Consider the following 24,835-nt stretch of genomic DNA (forward strand, 5'->3'; position numbering starts at 1 on the left):
CCACTAGAAGGCGCAATTGTTTTTCGATTTCGCTGAAATTTTGCATTAGGTGGTTTGTTATGATTTTCATCACCTGTATAAAGAATGGTTCAAATCGGTCCTTAACCTGATATAGCTGCCATATAAACCAATCTGGGGTTTTGACTTCTTGAGCCCCTAGAGGGCGCAGGATTATCCGATTTGGCTGAAATTTTGCACGAGGTGTTTTGTTATAACTTTCAACAACTGTATTAAGAATGGTTCAAATCGGTCCATAACCTGATGTAGCTGCCATATAACCCGATCTGGGGTCTTGACTTCTTGGGCCACTAAAGGGCGCAATTCCTATCCGATTTGACTGAAATTTTGCATGAGGTGTTCCGTCATAACTTTCAACAGCTGTTCTAAGATCAGTTCAAATCGGTCCATAACTTGATATAGCTACCATATAACCCGATCTGGGGTCTTGACTTCTTGAGCCACTAGAGGGCGCAATTATTATTCGATTTAGCTGAAATTTTGCATGCGGTGTTTTGTTACAACTTTCAACAACTGTCCTGAGTATGGTTGAATTCGGTCCATAACCTGATATAGCTGCCATATAAACCGATCTGGGGTCTTGACTTCTTGGGCCACTAAAGGGCGCAATTCCTATCCGATTTGACTGAAATTTTGCATGAGGTGTTTTGTTATGACTTCCAACAACTGTATTAAGAATGGTTCAAATCGATCCATAACCTGATATAGCTGCCATATAAACCGATCTGGGGTCTTGACTTCTCGAGCCGCTTGAGGGCACAATTATTATCCGATTTGGCTGAAATTTTGCATGAGGTGGTTTGTTATGATTTTCATCACCTGTATTAAGAATGGTTCAAATCGGTCCATAACCTGATAGAGCTGCCATATAAACCGATCTGGGGTCTAGACTTGTTGAGCCTCTACAGGGACTAATTTCTATCCGATTTGGCTGAAATATTGCATAACGAGTTTGGTTATAACTTTCAACAACTGTGCTAAGATCAGTTCAAATCGGTTCATAAATTGCTATAGCTATAAACCGATCTGGGGTCTTGACTTCTTGAGACCCTAGAGGGCGCAGGTATTATCCGATTTGGCTGAAATTTTGCGTGAAGTGTTTTGTTTTGACTTCCAACAACGGGGTCAAGTATGGTCTTAATCAGTCCATAACCTGATATAGCCGTCATATAAACCGATCTCCCGATTAGATTTCTTGGAGTTATAGAGGGCGCAACTCTTATCCCATATGGTTGAAATGTTGCATATATCCTTTTGGTATGACTTGCAACAACTGTTCCAAGTGTGGTCTAAATCGGTATATAACCTGCTATAGCTGCCACATAAACCGATCTCCCAGTTTGACTTATTGAGCCTCTGGAGGGCGCAATTATTACTAGATTTGCCTGAAATTTTGGAGGTGATGTTTTTCTATTTGAAACTACCATTCAAAGAACTTGTCTAAGTTTAATCGCAGGCGACCTTAACCTCATCTCCCTATCAGATCAGATATTAGAACCACTTTTTCGACATTGTTTCTTCATAATAACACATTTGGCATCTACAAATTATCCATTGAGTTCAACGTCGACTTACATTGGATACGACAAGTGTTTATTTCATCTTGATGATAACCAGTCTTAAGATTTTATCTGTTTTTTTTTCTCATTGAAGAACTGTCAAAAGTTTAATTGTTCAATTACAACCATTTGATTTTTTTTTCGGTAATTATTTCTTAATTATCAGAGTGCATTCTTTGAGTGCACCTTGAAATCTAAATTCAAAAATTTATCGGTTGGTAGCTTTGCTTTTTGGTCTGTCGCCACCATAAGTCAACAGTTGCTCGATGCTTGTGGTAATTGAATAGAGCTGTCTTTGTGACAACTTAAGTGTAATTTTGATTTTGTTGACCGCTTTTTGGGTGCTTGTGGCTAACGTGCTGGTTGCTGTATCAAAGGTTGTTTAACTTGTCAAACTGTGGAGTTTTAATTTTCGTCAACATAGCTGTTGGGGTGCTGTCATTATTGAATTTTGTTGCTCTTTTATTATTTTTATAGTATTTCGTATACGTTGTTGACTGTGGCCAATGGTATTTTTTTATTAGGATTTTGTTTAGCTTTTTTTTGTTAAATTAATTCTATTTTTGTTTGTTCAAAGTTATTTTGCTGGTTTGGTATTTGGTCTATGTGGTGCTACTTACATTTTTGCAAACAAAATGTTGAGACATTTATTTAAACAGCATAACAATTACCTGAAATGAAAAAAAAAAATAGAAAGGCAGTGTTAGGGAATGTGGACTTAAAACCGTTTATAAGGTATTACAAAACTTTAAGTATGAACGCTGAGCTTTCAAAAAATTACTACAAATAATAAAAATTACTACACTTATAATATTTGAATGTTGAATTAGTTAATTTGTAATCTACTATATAGGGTTTTTCAACAAAAATTGTTATTTTGAATCACCCACCCTATATAGTCCTGTAAGCGTGGTCGTGGTAGTGAATGGACTGATGTTTTTGCATTTCTCTAACAGCATGCTTTCCCCTTTATTAAGAAGTAAACATGCGATTGGAGCCTCCCTCAGCGCAAAGGTAAGTATGTCCGCTTGCAACGCTGAACGCCTGGGTTCGAATCCTGGCGAGACCATCAGAAAAAAATTTCAACGGTGGTTTTCCATTTCTAATGCTGGCGATATTTTTGATGTACTTTGCCTACATGGCAAAAACTTCTCCCTAAAGAGGTGTCGTTCCGCGGCACGCCGTTCCAAGTCAACTAATAAAAGGAGACCCCTCATCACTGAGCTTAAACTTGAATCTTGACTGTAAGTGCGTGCTAAGTTCGGCCGGGCCGAATCTTATATACCCTCCACCATGGATCGCATGAATAAGAACTGTTATGCTATTGGAGCTATATCAAGTTATAGTCCGATTCGAATCATAAACGAATGCTGAACATTGTAGAAGTCATTGTGTAATATTTCAGTTCATTCGGATAATAATTGCGCCTTGTAGGTGCTCAAGAAGCAAAATCGGGAGATAGGTTTATATGGGAGCTGTATCAAGCTATAGATCGATTAAGACCATATTAGACACCGTATATTGAAGATCATGAGAGAAGCCGTTGTACAAAATTTCTGCCAAATCGAATGAGAATTGCGCCCTCTAGAGGATCAAGAAGTCAAGATCCCATATCGGTTTATATGGCAGCTGTACCAGATTATGAATCGATTTGAATCATACTTCACACAGTTGTTGGAAGTGATACCAAAACACCACGTGTAAAATTTCAATCAAATCGGACGATAACTGCGCTCTCTAGAGGCTCAAGAAGTCAAGACCCAAGATCGGTTTAAATGGCAGCTATATTAAAATATAGACCGATTTGAACCATACTTAGCGCAGTTGTTTAAAGTGATACCAAAACACCACGTGCAAACTTTGAGTCAAATCGGACGAGAATTGCGCCCTCTAGAGGCTCAAGTAGTCAAAACCAAAGATCGGTTTATATGGCAGCTATATAAAAACATGGACGGGTTTGAACCATACTAGACGAAGTTGTTGGAAGTGATACCAAAACACCACGTGTAAAATTTCAATCAAATCGGACGATAATTGCGCCCTTTAGAGGCTCAAGAAGTGAAGATCAAGATCGGTTTATATGGCAGCTATATCAAAACATGGACCGATTTGAATCATACTTAGCGCAGTTGTTTAAAGTGATACCAAACTACCACGTGCAAACTTTGAGTCAAATCCGATGAAAATTGCGCCCTCTAGAAGCTCAAGTAGTCAAAACCCAAGATCGGTTTATATGGCAGCTATATCAAAACATGGACCGATTTGGCTCATTTACAATGCCAACCGACCTACACTAATAAAAAGTATTTGTGGAAAATTGCAAGCGGCTAGCTCTCGATAGCACCTCAGTTTTAACCGTTTCAAATTTCAAAAAGTTATCTCTATCGATTCTCTAATGGTATATTTTTACTAGTTTTTTTCGATTTTCTCCCACTGTGCATTGTTGGTAAAATGGTTTTTTGGTTTTGTTGTTGTTATATACTGGGTTGCAAGGCGAGTGCCTTTCAACAACATATTCCTACTTAGGATCGTTGAAATTCAAAATAAATTGTTGCGGGAAAATTAACAAATTTTGTCGTCGGTTTTGTGACAAAAGTTGTTGTTTTTAAAAATTATTTTTATCTGTGAATAGAATCATTTAATTCTTCCGTTAAGCAATACACTACAGAGAACATATTTTTTGATCGTCGTAAAATTCTCGAACGATTCAACGATGTCCGTGTGTCTGTGCGTCCGTCCGTCTGTGCGTCCGTAAGTTGTAATTACGCTACTACAGTTTTTAAAAATTAAGATATTGAGCTGAAATTTGGCACAACCCCGTATTTCTTTCATACGCAAGTTAAATTCTTGAATGGGGCAAATCGGCTACTATTTGCCATATAGCTGTTATTTAGACCGATTTGGCGATTACGGGTCTTAAGCCCTTAACAGGCGCATTTATTGTCCGATTTCGTTGAAATTTGGCACAGTGAGCTTTATCAGGCCCGTCGACATTCAAATCGAATATGGTTCAGATCGAACCATATGTGGATATAGTTGCCATATGTACGTTCTGGCTATGTAGGCTCTTAAGCATATAACAGACGTATTATCCAATTTTGCTGAAAATTTGAGCAGTGAGTTGCACTAGGCCCCCACTATCCCAGCCGAGAATGATCTGCATTAGATAATATTCAGTTATAGCTGTCATATAGATCAATCTGCCGCTTTAGGGTCTTGAACCGATATCAGGCTCATTTATTGTGTGATTTAGCTGAAATTTGGCATAGTGAGTTAGCCTAAAAATTCCGAAGCGAATATGGTCCATATCGGGGTATATTGGAACATAACTGCCTTTTAGGCTGATCTGGCGATTCAGGGTCTCAAGCCCAGAAGAGGGGCATTTATTACCCGATTTCAATGAAACTTAGACCAATGAGTTTTTTTAGACCTGCCGACATTCGAACTAAATATGGTCCAGATAGGACCACATGCGGGAATACACCCAGCAGATGTTCTTTAGGCTCTTCTTCCTCCATCTAATCACAGCTTCGGGAATAATTATTACTGGCAAAGTGAGACGTCGTGACTGAGACGTCTTTTTTATCAAGCGGTAGACCTCTTCAAGTCTAGATTAGGCCACACCGCGCCACGCCATTCGGACTCGGCTATAAAAAGGAGGCCCCTTATCATTGAGCTAAAACTTTAATCAGACAGCACACATTGATATGGGAGAAGTTTGCCCCTGTTCCCCAAATTCCCTCCCAGGATTACTTTGGCTGCTACCGTAATTGGCACAAACCTCTGCCTTAAAGACCGTACACTCGTCCGGCAGTCTCAGTGATTTTCGTATATTGAGTGCGTCGGAGTAGACCCCCAATCCCGTCCCTGCCTCCGCGGTGGAGCCGTTAGTGAAGACCGAAGCTTCGAGTGTCTCTGTATTGGTCCTCAAACACTCCTGCCACTCGGAAAAGCGAATAATAAATGTATTGGGTTGCCCAAAAAGTAATTGCGGATTTTTCATATAGTCGGCGTTGACAAATTTGTTCACAGCTTGTGACTCTGTAATTGCATTCTTTCTTCTGTCAGTTATCAGCTGTTACTTTTAGCTTGCTTTAGAAAAAAAGTGTGAAAAAAGTATATTTGATTAAAGTTCATTCTAAGTTTTATTAAAAATGCATTTACTTTCTTTTAAAAAATCCGCAATTACTTTTTGAGCAACCCAATAATATTCTTGATCGGTGTCGGTGCCAGATAGTCTCAGACCCTCTTAAATCTACCCTCCGCATCCATGGTATCCAGAGTGGAAATGTCCGTCCTCCTTCAGCATGCCGAGCTCCCTCAGCCTGAGCGCAAGCTTGACGGCGCAGTTACGAATATACAATTCAATAGGTCGAATATCTAGCAAAGCCTCCAGACCTGCCTGCGGTGTGGATTTCAATCAGTACTAGTTTCACAATACGCGTAAATCATCTTTGGACTGACCCCCCATTTCCTACTGCAAATCGCGCACAGTGCCTTAAGGCTATTTCTTCCATATTCTTCTTCCAGGATAGTTCCGAATCAAGGACTAGGCCTAGGTATTCAAGGACTAGGCCTAGGTATTCAGGTATTCAAGGACTAGGCCTCAGCCTAAGCGAAACTTGGCGGTGCAGTTCCGAATATATTGGGTTGCCCAAAAAGTAATTGCGGATTTTTTAAAAGAAAGTAAATGCATTTTTAATAAAACTTAGAATGAATTTTAATCAAATATACTTTTTTACACTTTTTTTTCTAAAGCAAGCTAAAAGTAACAGCTGATAACTGACAGAAGAAAGAATGCAATTACAGAGTCACAAGCTGTGAAAAAATTTGTCAGCGCCGACTATATGAAAAATCCGCAATTACTTTTTGGGCAATTCAATAGAATTCAATTGGTCACATATTCAGTATATTCTCCAGACCTGCCTGCGGTTTGGATCTCAACGCTACCGTGATTCCGACTCAAGAAACTCTGGACCTTCTTAAACTCCCTTTCTATGGCTCTTCACCAGTGCCTTATACCTCAGTGTCAAAGAGAAAGATGCTCAGTATGCTTTGACATTTCATCATGAATAGACTTACTAACGAGCAACGCTTGCAAATCATTGAATTTTATTACCAAAATCAGTGTTCGGTTCGAAATGTGTTCATTCACCGTAACGTTGCGTCCAACAGCATCTTTGAAAAAATACGGTCCAATGATTCCACCAGCGTACAAACCACACCAAACAGTGCATTTTTCGGGATGCATGGGCAGTTCTTGAACGGCTTCTGGTTGCTCTTCACTCCAAATGCGGCAATTTTGCTTATTTACGTAGCCATTCAACCAGAAATGAGCCTCATCGCTGAACAAAATTTGTCAAAATTTGAACACATTTCGAACCGAACACTGATTTTGGTAATAAAATTCAATGATTTGCAAGCGTTGCTCGTTAGTAAGTCTATTCATGATGAAATGTCAAAGCATACTGAGCATCTTTCTCTTTGACACCATGTCTGAAATCCCACGTGATCTGTCAAATACTAATGCATGAAAATCCTAACCTCAAAAAAATCACCCTTTTTTTTTGTTGGCTATAGGCAGCAATGTATTTGCTACTCACATCTATTATTGTGATCAATCGATTTATTTGTTATGTACGCTATGCCAGCAATAAATGCTAAATAACATATCGCACCATTTTAAGACTCGTTCGAACCACAATATTGCAAAATCGCATTACAATTCAAGTTCAATAGCTTTCGATCATATATGGGGCTAAGACAAAATCTTTCAGCAAACAAAAATCCGCCTCAGACAGGTGCTTCTTTGGCACCATATACACACACATGTACGCCTTCCACAAGCCACACAAATCAAATTAATTTCTATAGTTTTCAATGTTGCTACTTAAGTCAATTGCTTACTGTATATGGGACAGTCCATGACAAATTGAATATGGGATTTTTCAGTTGCATTTTATAATGCATATATTTTGGTGAGTAACGAAAAATGGGTAAAATAGGGAGTTTATATGATTTAAGGCAAATATTTTTCAAGTTTTTTTTTTTTAATTTTTCCTTCTATAACATAAATAAAATATATATAATTTGTGGATATCACTTATCCATCGAAGTTTACATGATATGCCTATTCAAATAAATTTACAAATTTTCTCACGTTTTTTCTTCATTTTTCGTTTTCTCAACAAACGCATTATATTTCTTCGGCTTTTTTTCCTACGCCCAATTATGGCATCATAACTATGCCTTTCAATTGCTGCGATTTCCATTCATTGGAAAATAAAACTACAAAAAATGTGGCCTATGTTTATTGTGGCTATAAGTCATTGGGGTGTTGGCGGCTTTGTAAAATTATCAAGTTTTTTCTTTCTGGCTATTGGCCAAATGCCAATACCTGCCAATTTCCGAATAACAATAGACAGCTACTTCAGGGTCTTCATAAGCTTACAGAGCTGATATATTGGGTTGCCCAAAAAGTAATTGCGGATTTTTTAAAAGAAAGTAAATGCATTTTTAATAAAACTTAGAATGAACTTTAACCAAATATACTTTTTTACACTTTTTTTCTAGTGTAAAAAACAGCTGATAACTGACAAGAAAGAATGTCACAGAGCTGTGAAAAAATTTGTCAACGCCGACTATATGAAAAATCCGCAATTACTTTTTGGGCAATCCAATACTTATATGCATTGCTTTTAAAAGAGATGCAATGCAACTTTACATGCACTCGCACTCGTATATTGACTACTTATCCAAACATATTGCTTGGCGTTGGATGGAAATTACAAAAAATTTAGTGTTTGGGCGTCTGTTGGTGTTTTCCTATTTCAAGGTAAAAATAAGATTTGCAAAATGAAAAGCCTCGAGACGCATACACAATGATTTGAAGCTGAAATGTTGAGTGATCACTTTTTAAGTGTTTAGAAAAACTATAAAATATTCTGAAACAAATCATCTTAAACTGTTATCACACTAGCTTACAACAAAATTCTCAGAATGCTGTCTGAATCCAATTTAAGCTCAATAATAAGGAACCTCCTTTTTACAGCTGAGTCCGAATGGCAGTGCGACACCACTTGGGTATGCATGGCTTAGTACTTCACAAATGTCGCTAGAATTGGTTGGGGAAAACCACTGTTGTAAAATATTTGCTGAGGTTCTCGTCAGGATTCGAACCAAGCGTTCAGGGGCATAGACGACCATGCTTACATCTGCATTTCGAAAGCCTTCAACAAAAATCACCGTTAGCCTTCCTTAAAGAAAAAGCTACTTGTTTGTGCCACACATCTTCCAGGTCTGCATTTTTATAATGCCACATACAGAGGGCACTGAGAACACTACACTTTTTAGTTCTAAATTTAGTTTTATGGTAAACTAAATGTCATTATTTTGAGAAGTCATGACTATGAAATGAAAGACTCGTTCATTCCGTTTTAACTTCGAGAGCAATAAAGTTCAGTCTTCGTAAAATCTAAACATATATCGTTTTTTTTTGTTAAGTCATTGTGACTTGGTATTAAGGTTACTTTTTTACATACATAACCCAAAAACACATTTCGAGTCTTAAGGGTTTTGGACTTTCCAAGCTTCCAAAAAGAATTTCTATCTTTCAGGAGGCCATTATCACCCTTTCGTTCACAGTCCACTGAACCCCAACGTTTTCATGATCCTTCAACCCGGATTTTGGCTAACCTAAAAGACGTGAAATCTGGAAAATCATCCAAATCAATCCCTGCAGTTCACAAGGAAAACCAGGTAACCTACATGCCATTGTCGTACAAAATTTCTTCCTACATAAGTTTAGAAAGTACGAGCAACATTCTTTTTTTGTGAAGGTCAATTACACAAAAATTCATTTCCGTGAAAGTGATTTCAATTTCATTGTAAGTTCAATTTTTTCCAAGAAATTGATACTAAATTCTTTCGTTTGCTTGCTTATAATATTTTGCTTAAACTTCTGGCAATTACAACTTCAAAAAAATTCGCTGAATTGGTTCACACATTTCAAACCAATCTCCTTATCAAGTGTGTCAAATTATTTTGCTTATTTCAATTTCAATCCTCTTAAACACAAAAACTTTGATCTTGATTTATAAGAAGACAAAGCACAGTAATTACACTAATGGTCTCCAAAGGCTCTACTTGACAGTTTTTTTGTCGTATATGGTACATTCGTGTTCATCATAGTGGTTATTAAAAAACAGGCAACAACAAAAAAAATACTCTTTACATCATATTTTTTCCTATCCATATTCCAATCGATCACCACAGAATCAATCATCCACGTTGATTTTCATTCCTTTTTGATAAAAGTTGTAGGTACCTACAGACTACCCATCCCTTGTTGTTTCTTTATTCGCTGACTACACGAGAGAACCACAAGCAGTACCAGTACCAGTTTTATAATTTTTTCTCACCATACTACAATCCCTCCGTCAAGAACTAGATTTTGTAGCTTAACCAAAGCTAAGCTACACGTTGTCTCCCACATCAGGTCGCTCGAATGTTGATGATTTTTTGCCTTTTCGTCTTATTCGTTGAAATTTCCAAACTAAGTGTGATAACATATAGTGTAGACGAGCATGTGATAGATTTTATAAAATTTCATTTTGACTTGATGCCATCGAAATAAATAAAGGAATTAAATGAATATTTGGATGTTAAATTTATTAAAATTTCATATTATTCGAAGAGAAAAAAGATTGAGCGATTGAAATATAACCGAATTGTCAAATTTGGACAAACATTTAGTGCATTTGGTATTGCTGTTACTGTTTTAGAAAGTCCACGTGAGTAGTGAGCAGTTTGCTGGTAAAGAAATAGTAGACAATTGAATAATTTTGATAATTGAGACTATTTAAATAGAATAGTGGAAGAAGAAGAACAGCATTTCGCTAATTGATAAAGCAACTTTAGAAAAATTCGATGAAACCACACAATTGAGAAGAGAAATCAAAGGGCCAGGTGAAAGAAATAATTGTGTTGGATAAAAGTGTTTATAATTGATATTTTTGATGCTGCAGTCTATTCTAGTGGATACAACCAAACAAATTTTTTGATTCCTCTTCGGTGCATTAGTAAGTACGACAATTCCAAAGTCGTATATTAACCAGACTGTCCTTTGTGCATTAAGTTTCCGATATTTCGTTTTATTTTTTCAAAGTGAAATAACAATTAGAATCAAATTTTTAATTCCTTGTTTCTGATACGAATTACATTGCAGACAATTTTTAGTGGAGTGAATAGTACTGCATACTGTGTTCTTCATAGTTGGCTATATAGCTATTGTTTGGACGTTTTAGAGTTCTTAGACGTGGAGATTAGCTTTTTTTTTGGATCACCTTTGTTCGGTTTGCCCTCTTGGGATCCACTCACTTCCTTCAGAACATCGATTCTGGTAGAAATTTCCTTTGAAGTAGTGGCCCGTATAATTTGCATCGAATTTTCCTTTTTTTTTGACATCCGTTGCTAGCGAAAGATTTTTGATAGAACAGAATGGCCCTATCAAACTTTATCCAAATATCCGATGCTTTAATCGAGTTCAATGCAGAACTCGAAAGCGAACTTCTGCACCAGTCCGCGATCCACTCCTTGGAGGTTCATCGGGACGAGTTGAGGGAAATATGGCAGAGAGTTAAACCAAAGTATGAGGCTAGCTTGGCTGAGTTAGCCGCTGCTGACGATAAGAGGGACATAGAAACCCTGAAAGCGCGGTATCAGACCACTTATCGAACTTACGTTTATGGCATAGCTAAAATAAGTGAGGTTATAGAATCCAAAAGGTCCGCTGCTGTTTCTCCCCCCAATCCAACGCGGTTGGAATTCTCTTCGAGTCCGAATGTAAACCTACCTCCTTGTGACACCGACCTCTTTCACGGGGATTACCTCTCCTGGCCATCGTTTCGCGACCTTTTTACTGCCTTATACATCAATAACACGAGGCTCTCCCCTGTCGAAAAATTATTTCACTTGAATTCCAAGACTCGCGGTGAAGCCAGGGAAATAGTTCGAAAGGCACCTCTCACGAATGAGGGATTTGAGTTAGCATGGAGGGCGTTGGAGGTTAGATTCGACAACAAACGTTTACTACTGAACAGCCAACTTAAGACCCTTTTTAATTTGCCAGGAATTACCGTTGAATCAAGCGAGTCCATAAAGCAGATTCAAAGTACTATAAATGGGATTATAGCTTCACTAAAGCTCTATAGTATAGATATCAAGAGTTGGAACCCCATTTTTGTGTATGTTTGTTCCATGCGTTTGCCTGAGATCACATTGTCCCTGTGGGAGCAATCAGTCAAGAATAAAAGTGACTTTCCATCTTGGACAGAACTTGATTCCTTCTTGACATGTCGATTTCAGACATTGGAGACGGTGAGGGATTTCGGTTTTCCCAGCACTTCTCAATCGATATCAAATTCCAAGAACGAGAACGTTGGCAAATCAATGCCAAAGAATAGCTCCTCCAAAAGAGTGAATTCGTATCGAAATGGTGTTGTCATTCCAAATTGTAAGTTATGCCCCAATGAAAACCACACCATAAGATTGTGTTCGAAATTTCATAATATGACCTACGCCGATAGACTGACAACCGTGAAGCAGTTAAAATTATGCCTTAATTGTTTTTCTAAGGGACATCTTGTCAAAGACTGTAAAAGTGCATTTAACTGCCAAAAATGCAACAGGAGGCACAACACTCTACTGCATCAAGACTGCAATGAGGAAATGGAAATTCCCGAAACTGATCAGAAATCGATACAGTCCACTTCCAATGGTGATTCCATTGTTCCCATACAGTCTTGTTTCGCAGCCAACAGCAAGACCGTGCTGTTGGGAACGGCCATGGTTGGTATCCGACATAATGGGGAGATTTTCAAGGCACGAGCACTTTTCGATTCTGGGTCGGAAGCGTCTTTCCTGTCAGAACACCTTTTCAACTTGCTTAAACTAAAAGCACGCAAATTTATGGCTCATATATCCGGCCTTAATGGCACCCTCTCTGCGAAGGCTCAGAAAATATGTATGCTTCAAATCACTTCTCCAATGACTTCAGGTTTTGACCTGGAGGCTCCCATTATGGTCATTCCTAAGCTAACATCCTCACTGCCTACTTTTTCTGTATCCGAGGAAATGTTTTCCACACTTCCTGACATCCACCTGGCAGACCCTGAGTTTTATCGGTCATCGTATATTGACATTTTGATAGGGGCAGATCTGATTCCGCAGGTCATGTTAAATGGCATTATTAATCCAGTTTGTGGGTCTCTTTTGGCCCAAGAAACAGTATTTGGTTGGATTCTGACCGGTCCCATTCCAAAAGAGCCTATTTCAGTCTTCCGCACTACTGTTTCACTTCCAGATGATATCGCCTTAGATGAACTAGTTTCCAAATTCTGGGAACTGGAGGACCTCCCTAGGGTTAAACCTATTTCCGATATGGACAAGTATTGTGAGGACATGTTCGTGGAAACCACCACCAGAAACGAGGCAGGCCGGTATATTGTTACGCTGCCATTTAAACCCGAATTTCCTTCCGGTATTCAACTCGGGCAGTCCCAAAAGATAGCTCTTTCTCAGTATACAAGAAATGAGAATCGGCTTCTCAGAGATATTGAGCTCAAGAGGCAGTACGATGCGGTTCTGGCAGAGTATATTGAATTAGGCCATATGAAGAGGGTAAGGGACATTGATTTCACTCCCAAATCCAATTTTCACTACTTGCCACACCATGCTGTTGTTCGTCCAAATAGCGTTACTACAAAAGTTCGTGTAGTGTTCAACGCGTCAAACCCTACCTCTAATGGTATGAGTTTGAACGACGTCCTCCACCCTGGTCCATCTTTGCAGAAAGATCTGTGCACTTTATTACTCCAGTGGCGATTTTATAAAGTGGTTTTCAATAGCGATATTGAAAAAATGTATCGCCAGATTTGTGTCCATCCGAAACACACTACATTCCAGAGAATTCTCTACCGAAAGTCCCCTTACGATGAAATCGAAGAATTTGAGCTACAGACGGTTACGTTTGGGGTAAATTGTGCCCCATTCTTGGCTCTACGCACAATTCAGCAACTGGCTACAGACGTAAGGCTTCAATATCCGCTTGCAAGCGAGATTTTGGAATCGTCGATGTACGTCGACGATGTTCTTGGGGGGAGTCATGATATTTTGTCCGCAACTAAGACCCAGAAGGAACTCATTTCGGCCTTGGGGACAGCCGGTTTTTTATTGAGAAAATGGACTTCTAACTCTAAGGAGTTCCTAAAATCCATTCCAAAGGACCATCTTCTGAATTCCGAATTTCTTGAGTTTGAAGATTCAAGTAAGGCCAAGACTCTGAGTGTTCGTTGGAACGCGAAACTTGATGATTTTTATTTCGTAGCCGGGCAATTAGACGCAAATTCCGATCCCACTAAGAGGAATATTCTTTCCAATATATCGAAACTATTCGACCCAGCTGGGTGGCTATGCCCCTTCATAGTTCTCGCAAAACTTCTAATGCGGGATGTTTGGTTATCCAAAGTCGGGTGGGATGATCCCCTTCCTCCGAATTTACTTGCAGCATGGCATTCATTCTTGGGGAATTATTCTAGGATTGGAGATATACGAATTCCTCGCTGGATACATTTCACTCCTGAAAGCGATATGGAACTCCATGGCTTCTGTGACGCCTCTGAAAAGGCGTACGCAATAGCCATTTATGTTCGAGTCGCGGCTCCCAGCGGTGAAATTGTCACACACCTCCTTATGTCAAAATCGAGGGTGGCACCATTGAAGACAATTTCAATTCCTAGACTCGAACTTTGTGGCGCGGCCTTACTGGCGGAGGCCATTGAATCGATTCTGCCGTCCATTCCAAATTGCAAGGTTTTCTGTTGGACAGATTCAACGATAGTCCTTGCCTGGTTAATGAAACCAGCGTTCCAATGGAAGACTTTTGTGGCTAACCGTGTTTCAAAAATATGTGAGGTAGTACCAGTGGACCACTGGGGCCATGTTGAATCAAGGCAGAATCCTGCGGATTTGGCTTCCCGTGGAGTGTTTCCCGATGAGTTAATTCAGAATGACCTTTGGTGGTTTGGTCCTCTGTGGCTTAGGCATCCATCGAGCCTTTGGCCAATTAAGAATGGTTTGCCAATAGATGAGACACTATTGGAAGCTAAGACTATTCACAGCCACTTTACTTACTTCCAAAACTACCAAGATCCTCTGGATAGGTTTTCTTCGCTGGGAAGAGCTCTTAGAGTGATGGCATATGTATACCGTTTTATTTCTAATTGCCGTGCTTCAGCCGATATAACTTCACGAACTCATTCGCTGACCAATGACGAAATCCAGGATGTTCGAGATCGTTTAATTGTCTTGTCACAAAAATTATTTTATCCAACTGAATATAAGGCATTGTCAAATGGGGAGCAAATTACGTCCACCAGTTCCTTATTGACTTTGAACCCCTTTTGTGATCCTAAAGGCCTCTTAAGAATATGTAGTCGCATAGCCCATTCCGAGAGCCTCACTTATAATGAGCGTTATCCTATTATCCTGCCGTATCACGGTACCTTCTCCCGATTGCTGATACTATTCATACATTGCATTACATTGCATGGAGGCAACAGTTTAATGCTACGAATGTTGCGTCTCCAGTTCTGGATTCCAAAGGCGAAAATTCTTATAAAGGCCTGTGTTCACAATTGCAAGATTTGTGTAATTTCCAAACACAAGCTTAGAACGCAGCTGATGGGAACCCTTCCTCCAGAACGTACCACGCTCAGTCGACCATTCACGAATACTGGTATTGACTTTGCAGGTCCGTTCGACATAAAAAACTACTCGGCGCGATCCTGTACTATAACAAAGGGATACGTATGTTTATTCGTTTGTTTCGCTACACGTGCTATCCACTTGGAGCTCACAAGTTCCTTGACCACTTCAGCCTTTCTAGCGGCCTTTCACCGTTTTTCTTCCAGACGTGGGTGTCCCTTAAAGATCTTTTCCGACAATGGCAAAACATTTGTTGGAGCATCGAAAGAGGTGGCGAAAAACTTTCTTCAAAGATCGCGGGACGAGACACTTTTCCAATTCTCCTACCAGCGCTTATCCTGGCACTTCATTCCACCAGGAGCTCCTCATATGGGAGGGCTCTGGGAAGCCGGGGTGAAAAGTTTTAAGGCTCATTTCCGAAAGATGGCAGGATGTCATAAATTTACGTTCGAGGAATTCACTACTATACTTTCCCGTATCGAAGCCTGTTTAAACTCGCGACCTATTTCACCTTTATCCGAAAATCCCGACGATTTGCTAGCTCTTACCCCTGGACATTTCCTTACTGGGGGTCCTTTGCTTTCACCTGCCGAACCTGACGAATCCGAGACTACTATTTCTGTAGTTAATCGTTGGCGAAGAGTTGTGGCATTATCTCAACAGTTCAGTATTAGATGGAAACATGAGTATCTTAAAGAGCTTCACAAGCGCATTAAATGGAAAAGACCACAGCCAAATATCCAGATTGGTTCTATGGTTGTTGTGAGAGACGACTGTTTGCCACCCCAGGAATGGAAATTGGGGCGTATTTCGAAGATATATTATGGCAAGGATGATTTAGTGCGAGTAGTCGATATAACTACACAAAGGGGAACCATAACTCGGCCTGTTGTAAAAGTCGTGGTACTCCCACCATGTTAGAAATTAGTTATTCAATTTCCTTTTGTTACATTATTGTCCTTTATTATATTTTAGTTTACTCTTACAGAATGCCACCTATTTTATCCCGCCTTAGCCGTTCCGAGGCAAACAAAAATTATTACTCTTGCAGAATCTGTTCACAAAACCACGGTCTTCGTAAATGCAAGGTATTCCGAAAAAAGGATGCGAAACAACGTATGCAATTAGTTGTGACTCACCGCTACTGTCCAAACTGTTTAGCCCATCAACACTCATCTAGTTCTTGTTTTTCAACTAAAGGATGTCGGTTTTGTGGAGGCAACCATCACTCCTTATTGCATATAGATAATCCAAAATTGCGAAGCAAGAAAACAAGGACAGTAAAGGTCGAAAAAAGCCCCGCAGGTGAACCACCAAACACCAGTTCAACTAACCAGCGATCACTAACGATAGCGTCTATTGCAACTCCAAACGCCACTTTGCTATTTCCAACGGCTATAATACTGGATGTGATCGGCAAGAAAAAGCACCATATCCGCGCAGTTATTGATCCTTGCACCGCCATTAGTAAAATATCTAAACAGTTTGTTGAAGAGCTACGACTTAACACAACTGTCCTAGGATCGGAGTCCATATGTGCAGTCTCTATAGCATCTCGCCACTCTTCTCACACTGTTTTAGACACCACAATGAGAGTCAACAACCACATATCAATGGACACGCCTAATAGATCCATTGATGCTGCCATTGCTGCAAAATTCGCTAATTTGACTTTAGCAGATCCAAAATTTTATATCTCTGGGCCGTTTTCAATCGTACTTGGATCTGACATATATGGGCGCATTATATTACCGGGTCTTTTAGCTAGTGATGGCTCTCTTCCAGTCGCCACAAATACTATCTTCGGCTGGGTGCTGTCTGGCTCATGCACCACCTGATGCAACAACTATTGAACTGGATTATATTTAAAATTAACATTAGAATCTATAAGTAAACTGAATTGTTATTAAATTTTGACTAGAGATAACCCTTATAGTATTAAGGCATATGGAATTTCAAGCATTTTATGAACACTCAAAGATCGTATGAATTGTATATTTTCCTATTTTTTTTTTTTTTTTTTTTTTTTTGACCTCATACCATTATATATTTGAATTTAAAACTTTTACCTTGCAATCTTGCAACATGGGCCGGTAATGTTTGTGCCACACAACTTCCAGGTCTGCATTTTTATAATGCCACATACAGAGGGCACTGAGAACACTACACTTTTTAGTTCTAAATTTAGTTTTATGGTAAACTAAATGTCATTATTTTGAGAAGTCATGACTATGAAATGAAAGACTCGTTCATTCCGTTTTAACTTCGAGAGCAATAAAGTTCAGTCTTCGTAAAATCTAAACATATATCGTTTTTTTTTGTTAAGTCATTGTGACTTGGTATTAAGGTTACTTTTTTACATACATAACCCAAAAACTCATTTCGAGTCTTAAGGGTTTTGGACTTTCCAAGCTTCCAAAAAGAATTTCTATCTTTCAGGAGGCCATTATCACCCTTTCGTTCACAGTCCACTGAACCCCAACGTTTTCATGCCATCTTTCGGAAATGAGCCTTAAAACTTTTCACCCCGGCTTCCCAGAGCCCTCCCATATGAGGAGCTCCTGGTGGAATGAAGTGCCAGGATAAGCGCTGGTAGGAGAATTGGAAAAGTGTCTCGTCCCGCGATCTTTGAAGAAAGTTTTTCGCCACCTCTTTCGATGCTCCAACAAATGTTTTGCCATTGTCGGAAAAGATCTTTAAGGGACACCCACGTCTGGAAGAAAAACGGTGAAAGGCCGCTAGAAAGGCTGAAGTGGTCAAGGAACTTGTGAGCTCCAAGTGGATAGCACGTGTAGCGAAACAAACGAATAAACATACGTATCCCTTTGTTATAGTACAGGATCGCGCCGAGTAGTTTTTTATGTCGAACGGACCTGCAAAGTCAATACCAGTATTCGTGAATGGTCGACTGAGCGTGGTACGTTCTGGAGGAAGGGTTCCCATCAGCTGCGTTCTAAGCTTGTGTTTGGAAATTACACAAATCTTGCAATTGTGAACACAGGCCTTTATAAGAATTTTCGCCTTTGGAATCCAGAACTGTTGCATGGAGGCAACACTACTAAAATAAGCTTTTTCTAAAGAAAACTGCTGAAAATACCTTCCCTCAGGGAAAGTGTATTGAAGCTGCCTTTCCTTCAGAGGAAAATCACTGAAACTACCTTTTCCCCAGGGAAAAGTACCAAAATTTTCCTTCTTAAAACCCTTCCTAAGAGGAGAAGGTCAAATTCAGCAGATTTCGAGTTAAACATTCGAAACAAATGACAATTTTCTAATGGTTTATGTGGTGTATAGTTGGTTGCTGAGCATTAGTTTTAGATTTATTGGGCTGCCCAAAAAGTAATTGCGGATTTTTTTTTAAAAAGTAAATGCATTTTTAATTAAACTTAAAATGAACTTTAATCAAATATACTTTTTTTACACTTTTTTTCTAAAGCAAGCTAAAAGTAACAGCTGATAACTGACAGAAGAAAGAATGCATTTACATAGTCACAAGCTGTGAAAAAATTTGTCAACGCCGACTATATGAAAAATCCGCAATTACTTTTTGGGCAACCCAATATTTTTATCTTGCTCGAATCTCCTCAGCCGCCTCTTCAAAAAAATGTGTGCGAAATGAGGAAATGGGGTCAGTACTATATCAGTCAGTCAGCAATATATCAGTCAGCCAGATCTCGGTGATGACTAAAGTTTATTTCCACTTAAAAGTAAAAACTTGCTAAACAAATTTGGCTGGGATACCTGAGGGGAGCGCCCCATTGAAAAGCCCTCTTTACTTTACTTTACTTTAATTGGCTATGACAGAATATTTGTTCCACTAGCCGATAGCATTCCAAGCGCCTCGATCTTCTGCACTCATTCCAAAATCTCTGACACCAAGTTTCGAGGTGTCTCCCACCACTTGATCTTTCCATCGGGCTTTTGGTCTTCCCGGTTTGCGTGTACCTTCAAAATACTTTTTTGCTGCCTTCAAAATACTTCTTTGCTGGAGCTTCTTCATCCATTCTGACAACATGACCTAGCCAACGCAGCCGTTGTATTTTGATGCGTGTAACTATGCTAAGGTCGTCTTACAGCTCATACGTCGCCTATATTCTCCATTATCGCAAACTGGTCCATATATTTTAAAAGAAGAATCTATCTCTCAAATACTCCAAGTACTGTCTCATCTGTTTTGACAAGTACCCATCCTTCAGAACCATATAACAGCACGGCTAATATCAGTGTCTTGTATAGTGTAATCGTTCGTTGGTCGAGAGGTGGCCTTGTTTCTAGACTGCTTACTTAGTCTAAAGTAGCATCTGTTTGCCAGAATTATTCTTCGCTTAATCTCAAAACTGGTGTCATCAGAAAAAATTTGCTGACTATTTCAAAGTTGTGGTTCCCAACTTTCTCCATTTTCTTTATGTGCTCGGTTGTGCAAGGCGTTTTGGGAGTTGAAACCATCAATTTCGTCTTATCTCCATTTACTTCTAGACTCATTTTCACTGACTCTCTTTTGATTCTTTCAAAGGCTGCAGTTACTACTTCCGGTGACCGACCTAAGATATCGATATCGTCGGCATAGGCGAGTAGCATGTGATCTCTTGTAAATAGTGTGCCATATCTATTCACATCTGCATCTCGTATAATCTTTTCCAACAGGAGAATAATCTTCTCAGACAAGGAGGAGCCATCACACGATAAGCTGTCTCCTTGTCTGAAACCTCGTTTGCTATTAAATGATTCGGAGAGATTCTTTCCTATTCTTGCTGAGTCTTGTTAATTTTGCAGGGATACCAAACTCAGACATGGCTTGAAATACCTTTGAACGTAAAGGAGTATCGAAGGCGGCCTTGTGAACAACAAGGGGATGGTAGGGGATGCTGAGGTTCCAATCATCGTGTATGCGTTCTTCTAGCCAGATCGGGCAGTCAAGCTGATGCATACGCCTTATCGGCGTGTCGCTTTCGTTCTTAAATAGTTCAGCGGGTAACCCGTCGGCTCCTGCTGCCTTGTTGTTCTTTAGTCGGGTCACTGCTACTTGGACCTCATTCTGACTAGGAGGTAAACATTCTATACCATCATCAGGGATTGGTTCTGCGGTATCCTCTTCGACGCCAACATCGGACACTAGCAGTTGGGTAAAATGTTCTTTCCATATCCTCAGCATGTTATCTGTGTCAGTTACCAGATTTCCTTCTTTGTCTCTGCAGGAGGATGTGCCTGCACCAAAGCCATCGGTTTGATGTGTAATTCTTTGGTAGAATTTCCGAACTTCATTCTGACTCTTGTACATCTCAATTCCCCCACACTCATGTCTTTCCATTTCCTTTTCTTTCTGATGAATAGACGTTTCTCCTCTCTCCTTTTCTCCCAATACCTCTCCTTCATCTGGCGCGTTGCTATTGATTACAGGGTTGCTCTATATGCCACATTCTTGGCTTCAGTATCATCTCGACACTCTTGTTCGTACCATGGAGTTTCTTGGAGGAGGCTTCCGGTACCCAAGTACGGATTTCGCAGCAGTTGGGTAAAATGTTTTTTTCATATCCTCAGCTTGCTATCTATGTCAGGTACCAGATTTCCTTCCTTGTCTCTGCAGGAGGATGTGCCTGCACCAAAGATATCGGTTTGATGTTTAGTTCTTTGCTAGAATTTCCGGACTTCATTACGACCCCCTTACATCTCAATTCGCTCACACTCACGTCTTTCCATTCCCTTTTTCTTTCTGGGGAATAGACGTTTCTCCTCTCTCCCGATACCTCTCCTTCATCTGGCGCGTTGCTACTGATTGCAAGGTTGCTCTATATGCCGCATTCTTGGCTTCAGTATCATCTCGACACTCTTGGTCGTACCATGGGTTTTTTGGTGGAGGCTTCCGGTACCCAAGTTCGGATTTCGCGGCATTTTCCATTATATCATCGGAACAAGGAGTGCTTTCATCAAGCAGTTGGGTCAGTCGAGTGAAGTATGCCCTTGCCATCTGTTGTATTTGCAGCTTTCAATGGCCAGCTTGCGTGCAGTGTCAGATTGTACTTTCCTCGCCATGTTGAAACGGGTGCGAACCTTTGCTGCAACAACGTAATGATCCGATTCTATATTCGCTCCACGGCTCGAACGCACATCCAACACGCTAGATGAATGCCTTCCATCTTTCACAACGTGATCAATTTGGTTCCTCGTGTTTTGATCAGGTAACATCCATGTGGCTTTGTGAATATTTTTCGGTTGAAATCTGGTGCTACTAACTACCATGTCTTTTGCTGCGGCGAAATCTATCAGCCTTAACCCATTACTGGACGTTATCTCGTGGGGGCTAAACTTTCCGACTGTTGGACCAAAACTGTCTTCCTTCTCCCTATCTTCGCATTTAAATGTCCCAGAAGAATTTTAATATTATGGGCGGGGCAGCAGTCATATTCTCTCTCTAGGCGCTCCAAAGGCGGATTAAAAATGTCTTCCTTCCCTATCTTCGCATTAAAATCTCCCAGAACAATTTTAATATCAGGGGCGGGGCAGCGGTCATATTCTCTCTTTAGGCGCTTGTAGAACATATCCTTGGTCTGCTAGTCTTTGCCTTCCGTCGGACTAGCATGGGCACAAATAAGGCTGATGTTGAAGAATTTGGCTTTTATGCGGATTGTGGTTAGCCGCTCATCCAGCGGAGTAAAGCTGGGGAAAAGGTTTTTCAGTCTCCATTATCTCGTGGAGGCTAAACTTTTCGACTATTGGACCAACAATGTTTTCCTTCCCTATCTTCGCATTAAAATTTCCCAGAACGATTTTAATATCAGGGGCGGGGCAGCGGTCATATTCTCTCTCTAGGCGCTCGTAAAAAATATCCTTGGTCTGCTCGACTTTGTCTTCCGTGGGACTAGCATGGGCACAAATAAATGTCTTCCTTCCCCATCTTCGCATTAAAATCTCCCAGAACGATTTTAATATCAGGGTCGGGGCAGTGGTCATATTCTCTCTCTAGGCGCTCGTAAAAATATCCTTGGTCTGCTAGTCTTTATCTTCCGTCGGACTAGCATGGGCACAAATAATGGTCAAAGAAAGGAATTGCTATAATATTGGAATTAATTGAATGTTGGAGACCATAGTAACAGGCATTGTGTTGATAAAGAATTATAGCTATCGTACTTAATGAAATTGTCTTATATTGTCTAAAACGATATACATTCCTCTGGGGTTTTCAGTTATGAAGTGGTCCCCCAAAAACTCAGCATCTTTAACAGATATTGTCCTGAACGGTCAACATGTCTGTTTTGGGGATTCTATGAGGGTGGACAGTCATATTCTTTGTCTACAGAAATCTTAGTCACATATTGATATCATATTCCTAGTCTAGAACAAATTTTGCAATTATAATTCTTAGTAATCTATGAACCGAAAACATCACCACCAAAAGAGTGGCTAAGAGGGGGACTTCCTTTTCATAACTCTTTTGCCCCTCCATCTCTATTAAAATTCATTGTAATCATGTGTAACTTCAAGAGCGATAATAATTTTGATGATCAGATTAATGTCGCTGGTGTTTGTGGTACATGAGTTTGTCTACATTAATGATGACATTCCAACATGGCCATAAATGTCCGACACGCTTAAACTTCAAAACCCATCCTCATAAAATGGTCGACCATCAGCCAGCTGTAGTAGCGCATCACAACTTGTTCAAAACCCAAACTGGAGAAGAAAAAAAAAACATGACGAATTATTTAATAATACGCCAACACCAATGACATCTATGCCTGCAGCTTGAATTCAACTTTTCAAGTGGCGGAGATGATGACGCCAACAAAAAAAAAAACAAAAAACGCACTCCAACATCTTACTCTATGGTAACTTGGCCGCAATCCAATCAAGTGGCAACAATTGCCTGATGTTTTCCATCAAATCGTGGTGTTTGCTTATAAATACATTATTTATGAATGAATGTGAAAACAAAAACAACAGCGGCATCCGATTGTAGGTTTCTTTCATTACGACTTTCATCTCCTCCCGCCGCTTGGCATTTATTGTGTGTGCTTCAATAGGTGTTGGCTGCCTTGCGTTTCCGCCTTTCCTGCAATGTGACACCTTAAGTCATCTATGTAGACAATGTCAGTGCCAATTCAAAGCCAAACGAAACGAAAAACCACAAAACATTACCTTCACCATGTGCTGTAATTGCTTTGCAGTTGTTTTTTTTTTTCTTTCCAGCCAACTGATTTATGATGCAATAGTTTGCCTAGTCTATACGGAATTACTTACACTTTCATTCGGAGTTGGATGTGTGATGTGAAGAATATGCAATGCGAAATACTTTGGCAAAGTGCTTGGGAAAAGAAAAGGATTTCTGGAGCCAAATGACAAACAATTAACGCTTCTCGAAATGGGCTAAAATAATTATGACTATGATGAACATTCTGATATCAAAAGACTTAAGACACGAACGTGTTATTGAACGAGTGAATTCTGATATCAAAAGACTTAAGACACGAACATGTTATTGAACGAGTTAATTCTGATATCAAAAGACTTAAGAAACGAACATGTTATAGAACGAGTTAATTATTACACAGAATAGTAGAATAGCACCTACTCGGTAAACCGATTTAAGTCATTTTTTGCAGTTACCCATTTACTAACCTTAAACTACATACCTGAGTTCCAAATTGGATTCATTTGGTCCAATGTATTCTGATCAAAAATTCATTCTCTAATAAAAGGTATATGGAAGTAAAGAGGGAATCTGATGTTTAAATTCGGGGTCTAGACGAGATCGGATGCATATGTCCCCATAATGGGTAAAGGTGAAAATATGGCGGTATTCTGCTAGCCTCTCAAGGGCAGCCTAAAGTAGGCTGAAGTGGTGCTAGACCTAAAAACCGAAGGGAACAATATGAATATGCGCCCTGGATTCCTCTTCTACTGCAGAAGAGTTTATTGATAGGTGGATAAGGCAACAGGGACCACAGGAGACGAAGTGACCGTGCAGCTAAAGCATTTATAGCCAGTATTGGTTATTCTGCGTCACTCGAACGAAGTCTTCGCGATGACGATGAAGGCACTGAAGACAATGTTGATGCGAGAGTGGCGGGATCGGACGTTCCGACTCTTACGTTATATTTGGACAGGCTCTGCCGTCAGTAGATCGAAACTGGTAAAAAGATGCCAAGAGGTTCTTCGAACCATGAGCAAGACTGTCAGGCTCTACAGGGTCTCAGCCCATCAAGTTGTTGCAGGGAATAAAGCGGCGGACGAGCTGACCAGGAATGGATTGCTGTTTGCCGAAGATCTCGCTTTAAAATTAGTGAGACCATCACTATGTGAGCTTCTTAGTAAGGTAAACGCCTGGTACTATGACTGCGCGTATAAGGCGTGGGCAGGTGCTGTATGCTATAGGAAGTCAAAGGCCCTGTGCACGAGTATTTCGTGAAACACTACGTCGATTATCCTGGGGCTGTGAAAGCATGACTTAGTACAGCTAATTAGAGTCCCGACTGGCAACATCAGGTCTTTGAGGCCGCGCT

General features: G+C 39.9%; 1 protein-coding gene and 1 long non-coding RNA gene across 4 annotated transcripts in view; one reads left to right on the forward strand and one right to left on the reverse strand.

The window, feature by feature from the left end:
- Positions 1-24,835, reverse strand: part of LOC106090382 (mucin-2) — a 485,125-nt gene that overhangs the window by 234,974 nt on the left and 225,316 nt on the right. The gene's annotated exons all lie outside the window — the stretch shown is intronic.
- LOC131995536 (uncharacterized) lies at positions 8,874-16,741 on the forward strand. Of its 3 annotated transcripts, none has more exons than XR_009397488.1 (3): positions 8,874-9,101; positions 9,178-9,335; positions 16,330-16,741. It is a non-coding gene; the product is annotated as an uncharacterized LOC131995536 (long non-coding RNA). The 3 variants fall into 3 exon arrangements; XR_009397489.1 differs by having other exon boundaries at positions 9,194-9,335; XR_009397490.1 differs by having other exon boundaries at positions 8,874-9,093.

Source organism: Stomoxys calcitrans, chromosome 3 (genome assembly GCF_963082655.1).
Source record: "Stomoxys calcitrans chromosome 3, idStoCalc2.1, whole genome shotgun sequence".
Taxonomy (NCBI): Eukaryota; Metazoa; Arthropoda; class Insecta; order Diptera; family Muscidae; genus Stomoxys; species Stomoxys calcitrans.